Consider the following 21,908-nt stretch of genomic DNA (forward strand, 5'->3'; position numbering starts at 1 on the left):
ATAAACTACGAATGACTTAAGTAGGATTTGAGGTTTTCATGGCGGTGGGTCTGAAGATGATTGCCTTCTGGGCTATTGCGCCTTGTAGTCTGGTAGAAGTTTACTGACATTTGAGAGATCCTTGCTGCTTCCATCATCACCCTGATGATGGAGGCAGCAAGGACCTCTGAAACGTCGGTGAACTTCTACCAGACTACACTTCGCAACAACCCAGAAGAAGCCATCTGCGAATGACAACTATACTGGTGTGAAGTTTTGGAAATTTTATTTTAGTATGTGGCACGAAGGAAGTCGTACAAATGAAGGTATTGAAGAACTTCCTGTTCTTGCATCAGAGGGGTCACGTACTTGAAGGACAGTGTCGGGCAAGCTACTGTAAATCGTTTATAGCATATGTTATAATCAATAAATGCCACTGAAGAAGACCCACTAGGTTCGAAATATGTTAGGCCGTTTCTAAGAAGCTGCATAAATAATTGCATTAACCGCATTTTCACACGCACGCACACATAAAGGCCTGCGAACTTTTAGGTTACAACTTCTCCCTTACGTTGATTTGCCTTGTCATTAAATACTTTGTTATTGGCTGTTAGAACGCTGTAGCTCCAGTATGACCTCCGAAACGTTGGTTAACATCTACCAGACTACACAACGCAACAACCCAGAAGACAGAAATATTCATACTCATCGCCCTGATGATGGAGGCAGTATGACCTCTGAAACGTTGGTAATCATCTACCAGACTGCACAACGCAACAACCCAGAAGACAGAAATCTTCATACTCAGCGCCCTGATGACGGAGGCAGTATGACCTCTGAAACGTTGGTAATCATCTACCAGACTACAAAACGCAACAACCCAGAAGACAGAAATCTTCATACTCATCGCCCTGATGATGGAGGCAGTATGACCTCTGAAACGTTGGTAATCATCTACCAGACTACACAACGCAACAACCCAGAAGACAGAAATCTTCATACTCATCGCCCTGATGATGGAGGCAGTATGACCTCTGAAACGTTGGTAATCATCGACCATACTACACAGCGCAACAACCCAGAAGCCAGAAATCTTCAGGTGTGATATTCTTTCTACACGGCAACGTTTTGAAACGTCTTAAATCGGAGACCTATTCATCTTCAGACCATTCCGGTAACTGTGCGCGGTGTCCGATCAGACTGTAAACTTGGTTCAATTGTAAGAGACCACGATGTCCTCCAGCAATGATCAATTTAATGAAAACTAAAACGTTTTTTTAACAGCACAAATTTATCTACTCTACAACACACTTCTCTTCCATCCGATTCACAGCTCAGCTCTTTTCGCAATGACCCGAAAGCCGATTGTCAACGGCAGTAAACAAACACAACAATGCCAATAAACAAATATCTAAACTGTTTCTTAGGTAACACAAAAAATGATGTCATCAAACAATGACACGTTATTTGTTTACTCTGCTTTGTTGTGTTCGTATACCAACACAATAATGCCGAGTAAATAAATAACGTAATAAATAAACAACTACACACACGTCACATTATGTTACCTAGGAAACGTCATCTGTTTACTCGGCATTGTTGAGTTACATTACTGCATGTTACATTACATTATTTTTGGTCAGCAATGGAGGAAATAGACATTAGTATGTGGAATATTGGATGTTTAAATTTCTTTTAAGTTGCTTGTGTTTAACATGGATGTAAAAACGTTTATTAGGATATAATTATATAATGAGAATACCGTGATAAATATCGCAATTGCAACTGTCTACTAACAAGCCAGTGTTTCTTAAAAAAGTGTTTTCGGAATTTAGTTCCTAAGAATGAATTAAAAGAGATCCAATTCTGATTTGTGATATAACATTAGGTAGAAATGTCTTTGAATATTACAAATGTATAAGTTACTACAGCAGAGCGCTCCTTTCTTGTGTAAGAAACTAAACCAACCCCCCACGAACAGGGGGATAGAACATTTGACCAACCCCCCTTCGGGGGTGGGGGTTGGTTGCGTTTTAAAATCTTGAGTAAGAAACTAAACCAACACCCCCGAATGGGGAGTTAAAACACTTGACCAACGTATTCTGGGTAGTTGGTTGCGTTTTAAAATCTTGTGTAAAAAACTACCCCCCCGCCCCGAATTGGGGGTTAAAACATTTGGTCAAGTGTTTTATTGGGGGTTAAAACACTTGACCAACCCCCCGAAGGGGGGCTGGTCAAGTGTTTAAAACGCAACCCCCCCATCGGGGGGGTTGGTTTAGTGTCTTACTCAAGTAATTTGTTTACTCGGCATTGTTGTGTTCCATAACAATGCCGAGTATAAATAAATATAAGGTGACATTGTTGATGACGTCATTTTTTGACGACGAGGAAAATCACAAATTTTATAGTAGACTAGAAACGTATGTTGAAGTCATTAACATCTTTTTTGTCTGGAGGTATTAGAAACTATGCTTCGGAGCCCTAATTTCAGACGTTTAGGCTAGACTGCCATGATATTGTGACGTGTTGCCGTGAGAGCGGCATAACAGTGTCAATAAACAGTTTGGTTGTCTGTTTGTTGACATTGTTGCGTTTGGAATTGTTGTGTTCGTTTATAATTGTTAAGTTTGTTTATAGACATTGTTGCGTTTGGCATTGTTGTATTCGTTTATAATTGTTGTGTCTGTTTAATGACATTGTTGTAGAAGTTAGTTGCAAGCGATATGCTGTTGTGGATATTGGTGGCAAGCGATAAGCGATGAGTGTGGAAAGAACAGAGCTGTGAATCGGGCGTAAGAGAAGTGTGTGGTAGAGTCAAGTGAGTGGAGCCAATGAGAGGTCTGGTGTGGCGCTGAGGTAAAGCTGGTCGGCTGCGTGAGCAAGCACTGGGTACGTGGACCGTGGCGGCCGAGGAGCCAGCGTGTGTCCAGTGGGGTGCTACGGGCCGATGTATAAGCGAAGAGTGTGAAGAGCGCCGAGCTCGAGGGACCAGATAGACTCGAAGGACAGTGCGAGAGTATGTGTGTGTGTGTGTGTGTGTGTGTGTGTGTGTGTGTGTGTGTGTGTGTACAGGGAACAGATACTCGAAGACTGTTGTTGTGGCAGAGAGTTGACTGCATGTGCAGACCTCTGTAACTGATTTAATTTGACGTGAATAAATCAGGGTTAACAATCAAGGTCGAAATACCGCCCCACGTTACAATATTACCGGCTACAAAACTTAATATGCTAAAGAATAAACACTACATTTGCTAAGTTCAAATATTTAGAAGCAGTAACAAATAATCAAAATTGTATTCATGAATAAATTAGGGACAGATTGTATTCTGAGAACGTCTGCTACCACGAAGTCCAGAATCTTTGTGCTCCCATAATATGTGTATAAAATTAAGGATGATCTACACAAAACTACAGTTCTACTAATTGCTGTGATTGCTATGATAAAATAGCAGTGTTTTTTTTAATATAGTAATGACAGTAGAGATTCATTAAAAGAAAGGAATTTCTTGAGCAGACAAGTATCCATTTATCGAGGAAGACCATAATATGATGTGCACTTTCATGATCTTACTAATGGTGTGATTTGTGCTGTTGCAGTTATATTGTTGTTACAAGGCCCAGCACCTTCGATCATTGCCTACAAAGACAAAGTACTGGCATGGCTGATAAATTTTATGGAGCAATTATGCACTGCACGTCTACCCAGCTGCATCTGCTCCACTAAAGTAGTCTGGTTCCTGTTCATGATGTTTATGATTTTATGTGTTTTCAAGGTAGGTACAATGTCCCTCTATCTGACTGAACATGTCAGAATAAAGTCCTGGGATGTATATATGGTGTAAGTGGCAAGTAGAGAAAATTACATAATGAGCTACTTGACAGTTTGTAAACTTTTAGATTAGCCCAATCAAGTGGAGCATTTAGTTGCCACGAAGGAAAGAAAGAAGGGCTATGCAGTTTTCTTTAGATGATAATTGAAGTGAGAACTTTGTAAATACATATGTGTGGATGTAGGTTAACACAGAAGTAAAAATTAGGGACAATATAAACATGTGAAGTGGAGTAATCTCACTCCTCAAGATTCAGTGATGCGTCTTGGTCATCATGATAAATCTGGGGAGCTCTTGATTGGCTATGTAAGTGTCAAGAGTGAATTTCATAGTGTCAGCTAACTGACATTTTTAGAGGTGCTTGCTACATCTGTCATCAGGGAAAAGGATCAAAACTGATGTGTCAATTAACGTCTACCAAATTTTATGGCTTAACGTCCTAGAAAACAGTCATATTCATACTGGTTGCTGTGAGAACCTAAAATCTCACCAATGTCAGGGGTGACTATGCACCAGATATTTAAGCAGTTTCTTAGAGATTAGACAAGCACTAATCTAATCAGAGGGTGATAATCTTTGTATCAAAATAAATTGCACATATGTTTTGACAAGGAATATTCATTTTGGTACCACTGATCCAAAATAAGATATGCATTTATAGGTAGTGTATTTTTTGAGGGCTGGTGTACACACATGATCAACTCATTATTAAAACAGAACAGAATAAATGCTTCAAATACAAATATGTATGTTTGTGTACATATAAATAGGACTAATCAACAAATCAACTAATTGCAATTTGTTGGTTGCTTCTGTTTATCGCTATCTGAATGTCTTGTCCCTCTATTTCATTTAGGCTGTTTTGACACATTTTAAAAGTCACGAGTTGCCAACATTACTGAATCAGCACTCAACTTTACAGGTCTGTTGTGACGAAATGTTATAGTAAAGTTTTTGGCACCCCTGTTTCATATTGAGGAAGTTCTGTGCTGAAATCTCTGCCTGCATATTTTTGTTTTGCCAAATTCATTGAAGACCTTTTTCCATAAATAACAGATTACTGTGACAAACAAGTGTAAATGTTATTTTATCTTGGTGGCAGATCATTATACCAGAGATGAAAGCGATGTACCATGTGATTGTCGCGGACATAAATGAATTTCTTGAGACAGTGAGATGGAGGCTCCCTAAAGAAGATGCAGTGGATATGGGGTTGGTAAGTGTGGAGCTCTTTGCTATCATCATTTGTCAGGGTGTATGGAATAAATATCAAACTTAGTATTTATTCCATACACCCTGACAAATGATGATAGCAAAGAGCTCCACACTTACCAACCCCATATCCACTGCATCTTCTTTAGGGAGCCTCCATCTCACTGTCTCAAGAAATTCATTTATGTCCGCGACAATCACATGGTACATCGCTTTCATCTCTGGTATAATGATCTGCCACCAAGATAAAATAACATTTACACTTGTTTGTCACAGTAATCTGTTATTTATGGAAAGGTCTTCAATGAATTTGGCAAAACAAAAATATGCAGGCAGAGATTTCAGTACAGAACTTCCTCAATATGAAACAGGGGTGCCAAAAACTTTACTATAACATTTCGTCACAACAGACCTGTAAAGTTGAGTGCTGATTCAGTAATGTTGGCAACTCGTGACTTTTAAAATGTGTCAAAACAGCCTAAATGAAATAGAGGGACAAGACATTCAGATAGCGATAAACAGAAGCAACCAACAAATTGCAATTAGTTGATTTGTTGATTAGTCCTATTTATATGTACACAAACATACATATTTGTATTTGAAGCATTTATTCTGTTCTGTTTTAATAATGAGTTGATCATGTGTGTACACCAGCCCTCAAAAAATACACTACCTATAAATGCATATCTTATTTTGGATCAGTGGTACCAAAATGAATATTCCTTGTCAAAACATATGTGCAATTTATTTTGATACAAAGATTATCACCCTCTGATTAGATTAGTGCTTGTCTAATCTCTAAGAAACTGCTTAAATATCTGGTGCATAGTCACCCCTGACATTGGTGAGATTTTAGGTTCTCACAGCAACCAGTATGAATATGACTGTCTTCTAGGACGTTAAGCCATAAAATGTGGTAGACGTTAATTGACACATCAGTTTTGATCCTTTTCCCTGATGACAGATGTAGCAAGCACCTCTAAAAATGTCAGTTAGCTGACACTATGAAATTCACTCTTGACACTTACATAGCCAATCAAGAGCTCCCCAGATTTATCATGATGACCAAGACGCATCACTGAGTCTTGAGGAGTGAGATTACTCCACTTCACATGTTTATATTGTCCCTAATTTTTACTTCTGTGTTAACCTACATCCACACATATGTATTTACAAAGTTCTCACTTCCATTATCATCTAAAGAAAACTGCATAGCCCTTCTTTCTTTCCTTCGTGGCAACTAAATGCTCCACTTGATTGGGCTAATCTAAAAGTTTACAAACTGTCAAGTAGCTCATTATGTAATTTTCTCTACTTGCCACTTACACCATATATACATCCCAGGACTTTATTCTGACATGTTCAGTCAGATAGAGGGACATTGTACCTACCTTGAAAACACATAAAATCATAAACATCATGAACAGGAACCAGACTACTTTAGTGGAGCAGATGCAGCTGGGTAGACGTGCAGTGCATAATTGCTCCATAAAATTTATCAGCCATGCCAGTACTTTGTCTTTGTAGGCAATGATCGAAGGTGCTGGGCCTTGTAACAACAATATAACTGCAACAGCACAAATCACACCATTAGTAAGATCATGAAAGTGCACATCATATTATGGTCTTCCTCGATAAATGGATACTTGTCTGCTCAAGAAATTCCTTTCTTTTAATGAATCTCTACTGTCATTACTATATTAAAAAAAACACTGCTATTTTATCATAGCAATCACAGCAATTAGTAGAACTGTAGTTTTGTGTAGATCATCCTTAATTTTATACACATATTATGGGAGCACAAAGATTCTGGACTTCGTGGTAGCAGACGTTCTCAGAATACAATCTGTCCCTAATTTATTCATGAATACAATTTTGATTATTTGTTACTGCTTCTAAATATTTGAACTTAGCAAATGTAGTGTTTATTCTTTAGCATATTAAGTTTTGTAGCCGGTAATATTGTAACGTGGGGCGGTATTTCGACCTTGATTGTTAACCCTGATTTATTCACGTCAAATTAAATCAGTTACAGAGGTCTGCACATACAGTCAATGACCCTAAAGCCGATTGTCAACGGCAGTAAACAAATACAACAATGCCAATAAACAGATAACTAAACTGTTTCTTAGGTAACATAACAATGCACGCAGGAGTTCGTATTTGTTTACTCGGCATTGTTGTAGAACACAACAATACCCCAGGTTGAATACCAGTGGCTTACCGAACCCGAAGGTTCATCACCGAATTAACCAAAGCCCTCCACCGGACTCTGTCCTGGGCCAAGAAAATCCATGAACAGATTAATATTTTGTGTAATTCATGTTATTAAAAAAGTTGAGTGGACACGTGAAGTGCGCATTGCGAAGCAGAAAACATATTGGTACGGATGGATGGGACACTTCCAGCTCAGGATTTGATTAATTGTGGTGGATGTTCGTGATCAGTAAATGGTAAGAAATTTCATGACTGTCTGAGTGACTATCAATTTCTGAAGAGCAAACCTGCCAGTTTCAATCAAACACCATGTTTCAAGCCCACAAAAATTCATATTTCAGTAGTGTGTTGTAAATTAATTGAAACAGTGACTGTGCCTGTATGAAATCTTGCTATACTGAGACTGCAATCCCACATATGCTTACGCAAACCGGCAATAAAATACTCATCAATACTAAAATTAACTAAAATTAATGTTTTCACAGAAAGAAGCAAGGTAATTGTTGTTTATTATTTGGTTGCTTAAGCGTGTGTGGGTATGTGTGTGTGAAGATTAAATTTCACCTCTTTTCTAAATTTAGAATTTAAGGGGATGTAGGAACAGAGTTAAATGTATAAGTTTTACATTGAACAATTTATATGTGTTGGAAATATGAAATGCATACAAAAATTATATGAGAGTGTGATGAACTTGGTCCTCTATTTCACTACCAGGGACAGCGAAAATACAATATTGCAGGCTGTGTAGAGCCCAGAGCAGAAGTGGTCAATATGTGTATCTACAAGTAGGTTGTTATAACTTGCAGTCTGGTAGACACGGATAGACGTTCCAGAGGTGCTTGTTACCTTCATCATCAGGATGATCATAATTGCCTTGGCAGTGGAGCCAGTAAGAACGTCTGAAACATATGTAAATTTATATAATAATTCATTCACCGTCCATACACAAACTTAAAATGTTGTTAAAATTTACTTAAAATTACATAAAATTACAACATTTTTTAGAATTAGATCTTGATACATTTCACATTTGACGACATGTTTCGGTGTATTACACCATCATCAGGTCAATCAATTTAAAAACTGTTTTAAAAGCTGTTGTACATCCTGCTCCGCGTATATTGATACGTTTGACTGTTTTGATTTCTTCCTTTTAATGCTTGAATGTTTATATCTGTAAAATTAATTTTCAAATCATGATTTTTGGAATTGACATAGGAAATATAAATTTACAAATTTAAAATTTAAAGGGTTATTACCGTAATATAACGTAATACAATGTAGAAGGATCATAATATAGTAGTAGATGGTAGTAAACATACCGGGTTGTAAGTGATGCGTTGTACGTCCGATATTATGGGGCTGTAGATTGCAACTGAGCTGTGTGTGTTGTGTGTGGCTATATATATTGAGTGAAAGTTGTTCAGGTGGTTGGGTCGATGGACTGTAGAATATTAAATATTGGATTGTTTGCGTAGATGTTGCTGTCGTTTAATGCTATGTTTTGTTTATGTGTTCTTTGTATATGATATTTCTCTATTGTGTCTCTGTGTCGTTTGTTTTGTACTATTTTTATAATGTCCATTGTTTGTTCTATTTTGTTGTATGCATGTCCCGTGTTTAATATATGCTTTGCATTTGCTGAATAGTCTTTATTGTGTTTAATTGCTGTTATATGCTCTTTATATCTTTGACTTTTATATCTTTGAAAGAAAGATACTGATATACATAAGAACAAAATTTTTAACAATTGGCTTCCCAAGATTACCCCAAAAAGTACTTAGGTTAAACCATATTACAGAGAACAAACATTCTACGAAAACCAATTCAAAATTTGATCTCTGCTCTATATGACTGTGATGTTCTGAGTTTTGTGCTGTCTCAAGTCTTCTGTAAAATCAGAGAATCATACTGTCACCATTTTCAAGCCCCAAGTGGCAAAGCTTTCTTATGTTCTTACAAGAATCAGTAGAGAAAAATAGTCTTCACCTTTAGGGCTGAATGGCAAGGCCTTTCATATACACAAAAGTACTACCACCTCTCAACTGACGATGGAGAGAGTCTACAGACACGTACTATCTCAATCTGCGGGGACAAAGTGGCAGCTTAGAAAGCATTACCACCTTGTAGGATGTGAGGTTCTCTCACAGTGGTGAGTACGGAGATGGCTGTCTTCTGGATTGTAGCACCTTGTAATCTGGTAGACGTTTACCAGAGTTTCAGATGTCTTTGCTGCCTCCATCATCAAGGTGATGGCTACTCATCGGCACACACCACTATTATTGTATTTGTTATCTTGTTTTCTTGAACTGCATTTGAATTTTATGGTATTGTTAACTTTGTATGCTACTTTTATGTCTGTGTTTTTGAATATCTTAGTGAGTGTTCTAATGCTACTATTAAAAAATGTAAAGCTCCACCATAATTTTTTAGTGGGTTGGGCTACATTGACATTGGGTTTAGGTGCTTTTATTAAGTTATACGATCTTGTGATGTCATTATAATTGTAACAGTTGTTGTGACCTATTTCTTGGATGAGTATGGTTTCTTTATCAAATTCTTCTTTGGAGACTGGTATTTAGTGCAATCTGTTTACAAGGAAATTGAATGCAGCTTGTTTGTAAGAGTTGGGATGATTAGATGTTTTGTGGATTAATATGTCTGAGAATGTGGGTGGGTTTCTTGTAGATGCCCAATTGGAATTCTGTCAGGTGTCTGTGAATGGGTCTAAAAAGTTAATTTTATAATTATTTTCTGTTTCTAGGTTGTATTTTAACTTGTGGTGCATGTTGTTATGGTCATCTAGGATGTTTTCGGCAGTGGAGAAGGATTCGTCAAAAACAATTATTATATCATCTACGTTTACAGCGATATATTTTATATATCATTGTTTTATTATGTTTGGGTAAATCTTCTTTTCAATTTCTTGTAAAAAGATCTCAGACAAAATACTAGAAATAGGGGAGCCCATAGGTGACCTTCATGTTGGTGCCACCAAGTGTTATTGAACTCGAAAAAATTTTGTTTAACGGTTACTGCGAGTAGGTCACAAATTTCCAAATTTACATTAGGTTAGGTTGTTAAGTTTGGTTAGGTTAGGTTCGTTTGAAGGAGGTTGGTGGATCGATAGGTTGGGCTGTTTGATTCCAAGTCCAGAATGGGCTGTGGCCGAAAGGCTCTGAAAGACCCAATGGGCCTAAATTGTCCAAAGCGCCTAACTTGTCAACAGGTCCTATATAGCCCAAAAGTCCTAAATGACTGAAGGGACAGTTTTGTAAATTTACATTAGTTTATGTTTGGTTAGGTCGCTTTAGGTTGGGTTAGGTTCGGTTTGGTTATGTTGTTAGGGTAGAGAAAACAATGGGAGAACAAATAATGCATGGACCGTCTCCTAAGTTTGGACAGACAACTTATAAGCAAAGAAGACACGTTTCTGTAGCTAACAAGAGGAGATCTGAAAGGGGAAACTGAAAGTCAGATTATAGCAGCACAAGACCAGGCACTAAACACAAAATATTACGCAACAAAAATTCTGAAAACAGATACAGACAGCAAATGCAATTTATGTCAGCAATTTGATGAGACGACAGATCACGTTATGTCCAGATGCCCCGTGCTGGCAAAAGAGCAGTCTATACAACGACATGATCGTGTCTGTATTCAGTTATAAAAACACGTGCAACAATTTCGGCTGAGCATGCCATAAGGTTTTTTTTTTATTTCTTGTGCATGCAGTATTATATCCTAAATGAACCGTATTGCACTCCTTTACTAATTTACGTAAAAGAATTCAACAACGGATTGAATTTTCTTGTACTACTCTGAGCTACTGAAAATGCGTCGTTTAATAGACTATGAATAAATAGGAAAATTATTATCTACTGTAACCAGACAAATTAGCAGCTTAATTTGGAGACACCCGGTAGCAAACGCGTTAATCAACAGCGCTGAAATATAAAACTACTAACAACTACGAACCAACAGGCAATTAGGTCAATATGACCCCATTTCTGACAGACACAAGCGACCGCGGGCCCTACTAGGGGACTGATCCTGCACATACCCTACTAATTACACGTATTTAAACAAAGTAAAGTCCTGTTTGGGCAAAATTCTACTCTTTTCAGGCAGCCGTTCATCGAGGAAGCTCCAGCGAAACCCCTGCCATGGACCAGATCAGGAAGCCAACAGCTGAAGAAGACCATGGAAACACGGAAAAACTTACAAACACACTGTGCCCTATTTAGTCACCACGGCTGTACGCAAATAAGCCCCTAGATTAGCTATTCATGTTATGAGGAAATGCCTTAAAATAGGCTACGACCATTTTCTTAACAGCCATTTCTATTGCATGTCACCCTGCATCAACACATCCATATTCTTCATCGGTGCACTGCAGTTGATAAAGGTTCGTTAAATATTACTCCAGCATCTGAAGCAGCAACTGAGGAAGACCTCAACTGAGACGATCAGTCTCCAACCAATAAACCAATAGTCAAATATCAATAGGTAGTTAGCTGTCTTCTCGGATGTTGTGCAGTGCAGTCTGACAGACGTTCACCGACGTTTCAGATATTCCTGCTAGCTCCATCATCATGACATCGCCTGAAACGTCAGCAATCGTCCATCACAGAGCAACATACCAGAATATAATCGACTTCACACTCGCCTGACCTTGACATTTCTCGATTTCATCATCACCTACGCTGAGTTTGTTTAAAGCCCGTGAGAATTTGAGGCGATGAAATCATCGTTCACATTCTCTGGTGGACAAAGCCTTCACGCGCCACCCTCGTGGCTTACGTCTCGAGTTACGAAAGACTTGGGTCTCTCAAAACCCCAAAATGTCTGCTTCAGTGTAACCACATCCACTAATGAGAAGACAGATGTAAAACTAACACTAATACTTTTGATTGCTGCGACAGTGTATTTCGCATTCTGGAGCACAAAACTTAACAAGTGTGTTCTGACATTTATACACTCATTTCCAAATTTACATGATGTTCGTGATGCTACACGGTACCAAAAGCGGGTTCTATTCATGTTACTGTTTATTTACATGATATGGTGTTACAAACAACCATCACAGCCAAAATCTTTTCTTAACTATCTACTCGTTTTCTGCTTTCACACATATCTAAGCTGCTAGGAAAACTTTCGACGTCCAAAGAAAGAGCAGGACACGTGTAAACAAAATTCTAGATTTGTGCTTCTTGCGGTCTGAAAACGCCAAAAATGAGATTTACAATTATGAACGTGTGACATTGTAAATTTTAAACGAAACCGAGAACATGTTGATAGTAGACAATATCCGACACTAAAGACCGTTTCTTTTAGGACCGGAGACCTACAATTTAAATTATAAGTCGAGTTGATTGCAACTTTTGGAACAAAATTAGTACCAAACATAACCTAAATAAAGCCGACCGTTGTCCATGCGTTACACATTAACCAGATGTATAATTCGAAGTTAAGATAAATTTTTACAAGACTTTTTATATGTGTTTAATTACTACTACTCCGTGACACTGCAGCCATTTTGAGTGGTTTTGGCATCCCTAACGAGTTTCGTCCATTCCGACCTATTCTCCGCCATCTTCTAAGTCTGTAAACGGTATTATATCTCAGAGACTAATTATCCGATCCGAGTGAACCAAGTGTTCTTTTGAAGAGGTGTGTATATGTTACAACTTATCCAGGCCTCCAAGTGTGTATCTCAAAAACTCAAAGAGATACGAGGCTGTGAATTTGAAAACGTTTGAAAATTTCCCGATTTTCTTAAAATGTAAGGCAAAATGTGAGGGCAAAGTAAAACCAGAATTACAAAAATTTGGCAAGAATGCGTAGAGCACAAAATTCCAAAGAGAATGACACGGAAAACACCGGACCCGGACCCAAAACCAATGCGCAGCACTGCCGCGAATATAGGCAACGTAAGCGCTCTCGGACAACTCAGGCGGCATCTGACGAGCCTGGGTACCAATTAAGAAATAATAATTTATAAAATGATTGTATTTACAATGTCCCTAAGTTAAACTATTAATTATTAACTGATATCGTTCTCACTGAGACTTGGATACGAGACCCAGTCTCTATCGACATGGCAGACTTCTTTCGCATTGTATCCAAATGTGAAAGAAACGAGGGGCGAGGTGGTGGCGTAGCAGTGTACATCTCCTGAGTCAACTTAGAATCGTCGTGTATCCCAGTTGAAATCAAACTCTTGCCACATTTCGAGGCAGTGTTGCGTGTAAGGTCGCATATTGGAGAAATTGACATCAAGCTGCTCATCATAAGCCAATTGATACAATACAGTGAATACGCAAAGGCATTCGAATTAGAATATAATAGTGACATGCCGCTCGTATTGATGGGCGATTTCAACACTAGTGAAAAAAATTTAGAACTCTTACGTGCATACCTTCAGAAATTCTTTAAACTTGAACTAGTGAATGATATGAACAAACCAACCACGCAAAGGAAAACTTGTATAAATTTGACATTTGCAAGAGGTATTTAAATAATTTTATAGCCATATGTATCCTACTTCTCATACCACTACCAATATTCAATAAATGTAAGTTGCAAATGAATTAAACGATTCAAAACAAAAATTTTGTTTAATTTCAAAATACTATACACGATTTACGTTTTCACGAAAGTAACTGCGGCAGTGTACGACACTGCCTATCAATTTTGTTTTGTTAAGGTCCATGTCTCAGGTGCATATTTTAAGACAGGCCTTTCAGTGTTTTGTAGATCTGCAATTTTGTTGGCTGAGATAGTAACCTTGAACGCAAAAGTGTTTACAGCCCAAACGATGTCCTGTTGACCATCATAAGCCGCATTCTAATCTCTTCAGAACAATTGTTATCATGCGTTCTCAAAATTATAACTTCCAGTTGTAATTGAGGATGGCCTTCCCATTAGCCACATACTTTGTTTTGGATTCATTGATCTTCAAACACATCTTCCTGCCAGCTCCTTCTAATGCCAGAAATGCATCCTTCAAAGCAGGTAGTGTTCTGCCAACAATATCCAAGTCATCAGCATATCCCAGTTGTTGTACCGATTTATAGAATATATTACCTCTGACTTGCAGTCCTGCTTCTCTTACAACTTTCTCTAATGCTACATTAAATAAGAAACAGGCCAAGGTAGTTGTGCTCCACCAGCTTGGCACCATGCAGAATTTCGGAGCCAGGTGGTTAGCACTCTTGCTCGGTACCTGGAAGAACCTGGAGACCGACTATGCCAAGTTTCTTTGTTGCAGTTTTTTGTCAGTAGCTCTAGGTAGGTAATTATGCGCTCAGAAACTGAAGATTTTAAAAAGAGCATTTATTTACATTTTATAGCTTATTCACAGTTCAAGTATGTCATAGTATGAAGATGAACACATCGGACAGTGAATATGAAAACACTTGTGCTTACTTATTACAACAATCTGCATTAATAGTTACAATATGTAATAATCTTCAGTTGAACTAAATTGTACAGAATAGGTGCAATGGAAAGATAAATTGAACATTCATTGCTGGCTGAAATACTTTCATATCATAACTTAAACTTGTAATGCTATATGGAAGAGTACTTAGGGATTTCAACCCTGAATAGTACCGTCCTGACAACTGAGCACAGCATTAGGCTGATGGAGATCATACTTATGCCTGTGTATATCATAATTTATTTGGAACTTCTCCATGTTGTCCACAACAAAGGACAGCAGTGAGAGTAGGAATTTACTTGAATAGGGAGTACATAAAATTCTTCTTTGCAAGATACTCTTCTTCTAAAACCTACATTTATTCTAAAGATTTTGAATTTCCCCAGAAGAAAACTCCAAAGGATATGATGGGATGGTTGTTGGCAAAGTAAACTCATTTTCATGTATCCGCCTTCAAATCTGAACGTTGTTGCAATGTGCTTTCTCCAGTTCAAATTATTAAAAATTTGCAAACCAAAATATTCAGTTGTTTGTAGTCACTGATTTCTTTTATTGCCACAAAGACATGGAATGCTGAAAGTAGATACTGTCAGGATGGTAAACGGTAATACAGTAAAACCTCTCAAGTTGGACACCTCTTTATATTTGACACTTTTAATTGGACCGGTAGATATCCTATAATTTTACATGTCCGCAATACCCTATATCTTGAACACCCCTTTTATTTTAAGTTGGACAGGTTCATGCAATTAGCTTCGATGCTTTTCAGGGAAACTATTTCAGTTACATATTTTGTTATTTTGAGTTTCATACTAATGAATGCCTCCTCTCTGGAGGATTAACTTATGGACATTGAAGCCATCATTGGAATGAATTACAAATGTTTAACTATTCTTTCGCTGAAACCTTAACTGGACTACAGCATTGCAGAAGACACAGTTTTAACACCATCAGTTCTGTGCTTGCATTTGAGTTCAGACTGTTAACAGAAATGGAATTTTTCTTCTTCCAATGGGGAAGCGAAAATTGGTGAAATTAACTTTAGAAAATGTTATTGAGGCTGGGGTGTAATGCGCAATGCATGGGAGTGGGCTTCAGAATATTATTATTGATATTATTGTCATTAAGTTTGAATTCATGTAAACCTACTGTAGTTAGTGGAGTAAGTAAATAGATTATACTGTCATTAGACCACAATCTGATTTCTCTCTTTTCCTCTATCATGGACACCTCTGTAATTTGGACACATTTTCGTGGAACCGCAAGTGTCCAACTTAGAGAGGTTTTACTGTACTAGTGTAATGAGCAAGAAGTGTAGCAATAGACTGATAAATGATTATTTGTAGCTCATTGACATATATCAGGAAAGGAAGAGGACTGAGTACGGTGCATAGTGTACTTCATGACAGGCATACATCTTATGGATGTTAGTGTAATACAGAAAGTAGACTATCCCTGAGGCCATTCTGTTCTTATTGAATCTGCTAACTGTATAACGCTGTGAGACCTCTGATAGCTTTTGACAATGAAATAAAATCCATTCACACAGAGTCAATCTTCCTTCCATTAGATTTACGACCAAATCACTCAAAGACACATTATATGTATATATACAACGCTGTTATAACGATAACATATCCATCCATCCAATGGCATTAAAGCTCAAATTCAGGCCATGGCCTCCTCCCATCAAGGAGGTTTCTTTGTCTTTTAGTGATAACACAGGCCCCACTAATACAAAATAATCAATGACAGAGCAATCAGTAATGATGACATTCACAGCATCTCCATATCACAAGCCGATAAGTTACAAAAATCACAGCAACTATAAAACCACAATTAACACAAACTTTGTGCAAGAGTCTGTGAATCCCAAACTGGTTTTGAATTCCCCATTCAAAAGTATAATGTTGGATTTTAAATGCAAATTTGACAAGGAAATATGACACTAGCGGTGCTTAGTTCATTATAGAAACGTATCTATGAAGCATTAATCACATGACATCATACAGACTACATGTGTTGTATTTACTTCTCAGCAGCACATGAATTGGAAAGACACATCACTATCTTCATTCCATGATTTCCTATCATGTTCCAGCTTGAAGATGAATGTCTTCTTGGTTGTTGCACGGTGTAGTCTGGTAGAAGTTTACTGATGTTTTAGAAGTTCTTGCAGCCTCCATCACCAGGGTCCTGATGATGGTTGATGTGCCATGTAATATCGTAGCATTTCAGAGGTCCTCTATGCCTACAACATCAGGGCCTCTGAAACATCACTAAACTTTTACCACGCTACACGGCGTAACAACACAGAAGACAGCCATCGTCAGAGTCAATGCGTTGAAAACCTGAAATCTTTCATGTTTCAGATTCCTTTAATGTCTAGACTTCCTCATTTTCCTCTTCTTGGATTTGTTCTTGTTCTTCTTCAAGAGTTTCACAACGTTCCTAATAAACAGAGATAAAATAATTTAATAAAACATTCACTGAAAGTTTGATAATGAAATTTATAAGGTCCTACAAACAAATAGTACAGGCACTTGCTACATCTTTACTTTAGTCACAGACCATAATAAAAAGTCATGTCAACACAATCATAATTTGGATGCATCAGAATTATTTATTACACATGAACTGACGCTCTCATCCCGGAATAAGCGTCTGTCACGATCATCTCGGCTTACATTCCTCCAGTGTACTTTATAGCACCGAGATGTTGAGTTTCTGAATCTAATGACTTTGGGTTTCATACTGCACCCTAATTCCAAATGTGCTAAACATTTACAAAACTTGGCAGAAGCTATAAACAAAACATTTTAATTACGTATCTTACCTGATCTCTAGAGAATCTTATCTGCTGTGGAATACTAAGAGCACTCCTCTTCGTAGCAAGACCATCCTCTCTCATTTGTTGGTCAAGAATCAATGGATCCAATGAATCACCTGCTTGGTCAGAACTTGATGCCTGGTTATACATTGGGCATTCCTTATCTGCAAACAGAAACAGTCTTACTTGTATCAACAATAAGACCATTCTTCTCTTTAAGAAACAAACTGCAGAACAGTTCAAACACACTCCAACATCACTCTTATCACATAACTTCACTGTGTCCCTCACACATACAGTGCACAGCAAAGTTTTCTGATCAGAATTTCTACTCAACAGCATTCCTACAATGATCAAATAAGGTGGTATTATTAATTTCCTGCACTGCATTTTAACAGACTAATGAGCGTAGTTTGCATGCCTTGCTAGGCGAAGACTTCAGAAAAACTGCAGTAATTTTTCTCACTAATATCTACTGGTATGACAGGTGACTGTACCTGTCTCAGTATTCCAATATGGAATATACTGTTTCATAGATGGCTCTTCCACAGAGTTACAGATGTCATAGCCCAGCAGACGCAATCCTAAAAGCTTTGGGAGTGCATTGAATGAGTTCTCTCATTATCGGTGAAATGTAGAAAGACATAGCCATAGCACATCACTGATAACCCAGTATATCACACACAATCAATACTTTGATGATATACATAAAAGTAGGTGTCCCACTCAATGATGTCTTCTTACATGATCAGCCACGTGAGTTGTAATCACAACTCTATTCTCCTGAGCAAGACTTCGCTGCAATAAGTTGCAATGAGAACTTCAGATCTTATACAGGTAACACACTAACCCCAAAACTATTCCACACAATGACTGGCTTATATTACAGTCTTTACAGCAAAGTCCGCAAAGATCAGTCTGAAAATCACTGCCATATCCATTACATCAGAATTCTGAAATCCTAGAGTCCATTACTCAAAAAACGTGACAAGACAGCGAGCCACGTATGGACAGGGCCATATTGTTCCTTCCTCATGTCAGAACATAAGAACATCAAAAAAGCAGCCATTAAAGATAACCCAAAAGTGATGTGGTGGTGACACCCCACATGATCAGATGGTACTCAGGATGGATGCTGTAAGGATAGATGGGTGGCTTAAACTATAGAGTTTGTGCATCTGTTACTGGCCCTCTGTGGTATCCTGTGTTCCTGAAGTATTTGGTTTGAAGACGCTAGGCTTATAAAGTAGCTTCCTACCATTGTGTAGTCGAACTGTATCTGGTTGCCCTGTCTGACCAAGTGTTTTGACAACAAAGCACAGCAGAGCTTGAGGTCTTGTGCTAATCCTTTCATCATTATTCTATTACGTGACTAATCTCACCTATGAACAAAGCTCCGCACTCACAAGTAGCCTCCAGTAAGCTTTGGGACCAAGGCTGTCATGATAAGATGAATGTAATATCACACCAGTCTATTGCCATTGTGGCTGGAGGTTGCCCAGTAGCCGATAAATAATAAACAACGCCTAGATAGAATAGAGTATTTCAGTCTATACACGATATGGTCTTGATAAAACAAGTAGGTATTCGCCGGCACTTGCTGCACTGCCCGAAACAGTAGGATTATAAAACATCAAAGCTGAAGTTCACATGGTGTTCATCTGCGATCTACAGTCAACTGATAGACGCCTGTGCAGTTTACTTTCTATGACTGACTTTAGGCATTCTGTAAAAGGGAAATAAAAAAATCAGTAAAATGTTCACCCCTCCAAGTGACGAACAATCGCTTTGTATCTTAACGACGGGACGCGCAGTCTCAAACCTTTCCTGAATGGTGTGCTAATTTTGGGAGGGAAAATTATATTCAAATTAAAAATCCCACACTAAAGTTAAAAATTCCATGAAGCAAATGACAGGTGCCTAATCACCTTGCCTTCTGTGTTTATCTGATTAGAACTAATAGAAGAAAATTGATTATATATTATGTTCACCTCTCCAAGTATTGGACAAGAGCTCTGTGTCTTAACACGGAGATGTCCTGTCTCACACCTTTTGCTCTTGGCCTCTTGTGTTCGGAAGTAGACTATCGCACCACCTGGACGGCAAAATTTCATATTGAGATATTGAGATGAGGAATATTTACTGATATTTCGACAGGTATCTTCCAACACTCATTTACGCGTTTCATTGAGTTTTCGATAATCGCGGAACAAACTAGCTAGGCTCCAGTGCACTTACTGAGATACTAATTGCCAGCAAAAATAAATTCTTTAGAATAAATAATAAATAATAAATAATAAATAATTCCATTGGTTTAAAAAACCAATGGGATTATTTCGGCAAATAGGTAGATTGAGAGTAGTCCCAACGACGCCGACATGCTGACTGCAGTTATTAAAAAAAAGGAAATAAAAAGAAATGAAGCCAACAGCACGTGGTGTTACCAAGCGGTCACCCATCCAAGTACTAACCACACCCAATGCTGCTTAACTCCGGTGATCAGACGAGAACCGGTGTTTTCAGCATGGTATGGCCGTTAGCATTACATTTGTCTAAGCTACTTGTATAACAAGTGCATGCCTTATTTACTTCAAAATCACAATTGATTGAATGACAAAAAAGTAAGAGAACGGATAGCTGACTTTGTTCAGAAAACGACACTTCCAGCTTCTAGAATCGATACCACTAACAACTACAGAGCCGAACCCAGTAAGATTCATCTCGGACGACTTCATCAAAATTACCAATATAAAATCCATGGAGATAAGTAGAAATATACGGCAGACAGATTTTACCTGGTCGAGTGGTTCCTATCTGAAATCACGATTTCCTAAATACCGCTGCAGGAGAAAATAGTAGTTGACCCTTTCCGTGGGTGTAAATCAGAAGTTGCCCAGTAGCCGATGAATAATAAACAACGTCTAGAAACAATAGAGTATTTCAGTCTATACACGATATGGTCTTGATAAAACAAGTACGTATTCGACGGCACTTGGTGCACTGCCCGACACAGTAGAATAATAAACCATCGAAGCTGAAGATCACATGGTGTTCGCCTGCCATCTACAGTCAACAACTGATAGACGCCTGTGCAGTTTACTTTCTATGACTAACTTTAGGCATTCTGTAAAAGGAAAAAAAAAATCAGTAAAATGTTCACCCCGCCAAGTGAAGAACAATCGCTTTGTATCTTAACGACGGGACGCGCAGCCTAAAGCCTTTCCTGAATGGTGTGCTAATTTTAGGAGGGAAAATTATATTCAAATAAATTATCCCACATTAAAGTTAAAAATTACATGAAGCAAATGACAGATGCCTAACCCCCTTGCCTTCTGTGTTTATATGATTAGAACTAAGAGAAAAAAAATTGATTATATATTATGTTCACCTGTCTAAGTATTGGACAAGAGCTCTGTGTCTTAACTCGGAGATGTCCTGTCTCACACCTTATGTTCTTGGCCTCTTGTTTTCGGAAGTAGAATATCGCACCACCTGGACAGCAAAATTCCATACTGAGATATTGTGATGAGGAATATTTACTCATTATATCGACAGGTATCTCCCAAGGAGGGTCTGCATTCGAGGTTCTGAGAGATAGTTGTCCACGGATAGTTGTCCACGAATAGTTCAATCAACGCTCGGTTAGGCATGTAAGGAGGTGACCTGGCCTATCTGAAGGCCTACCTCCTTGAGCTGTTCCAGCAGGTGCGGAAGCAGCTTCTGGACGCCATCGCCGTGGAAAAGAAGAGACAGCGGACAGCAGCAGTAGTAACTACAGCAGCAGCAGCCGTGGTCGGAGGGCCTACTCGAGCCAACGCTGGCAAGAGGAAAGCCAACGAGTTGAAGTCGTACCGCGGACCTCCCCCCTCTTACCCTGCCTCGCTGAAACCGCCAAGCGGGACAGTGAAGCCCCCAGCTAAGGGACCCGGCTCCCAGCCGGGACCTGCTTCCTCGATGCAGGAGGCACTTGGGCGCAGGTCTCCCCGGGCTTCCCGGGAACTGTCCGATCCGCTCACTGGCGCTTCTTCTTCCCACGCTCAAGTCCCCTTACGCCACACTTCATTGTGTCGGTAGCTCGGGGCCCCGACGGAGCGAAAGTGAGTTCCCTTACCGAGATCTGCGGTCTGCGGGTCAAGGTGGAAACATACGTCGCACCGAAGGGGCTATGCAGTGTAAGCGGTGCCAACGCTTCGGGCACACGCAGCGGAACTGCGGTTATGCACCCAGGTGCGTGGCCTGCGGGGACGCTTACCCATCCGGGTCGTGTGCCACACCCAAGCAGCAGTTTAAGTGCTGCAGCTGCGGGTGCAACCACACTGCGAACTACAGAGGTTGCAGTAAGTGGAAGGAAGCCAAGGCTGCCGCTGCACAGCGTGCGAAAGGGGATCGCGGCAGA

The 21,908-nt window shown here is 38.9% G+C and overlaps 1 long non-coding RNA gene and 1 other non-coding gene across 2 annotated transcripts; one reads left to right on the forward strand and one right to left on the reverse strand.

Annotated features, from left to right (window-relative positions):
* Positions 1 to 5,525: 5,525 nt before the first annotated feature.
* LOC147871179 (uncharacterized) lies at positions 5,526 to 13,852 on the forward strand. The gene is made up of 2 exons (XR_015532539.1): positions 5,526 to 7,474; positions 11,366 to 13,852. It is a non-coding gene; the product is annotated as an uncharacterized LOC147871179 (long non-coding RNA).
* A 6,082-nt stretch (positions 13,853 to 19,934) lies between these two features.
* Positions 19,935 to 20,053, reverse strand: LOC147871180 (5S ribosomal RNA). Its single transcript, XR_015532761.1, has one exon. It is a non-coding gene; the product is annotated as a 5S ribosomal RNA (ribosomal RNA).
* Positions 20,054 to 21,908: the final 1,855 nt, after the last annotated feature.

This window comes from Zootermopsis nevadensis, unplaced genomic scaffold (genome assembly GCF_977971745.1).
Source record: "Zootermopsis nevadensis isolate Lab colony 2312 unplaced genomic scaffold, Znev_1.0 Znev_ptg000061l, whole genome shotgun sequence".
NCBI classification, from domain to species: domain Eukaryota; kingdom Metazoa; phylum Arthropoda; class Insecta; order Blattodea; family Termopsidae; genus Zootermopsis; species Zootermopsis nevadensis.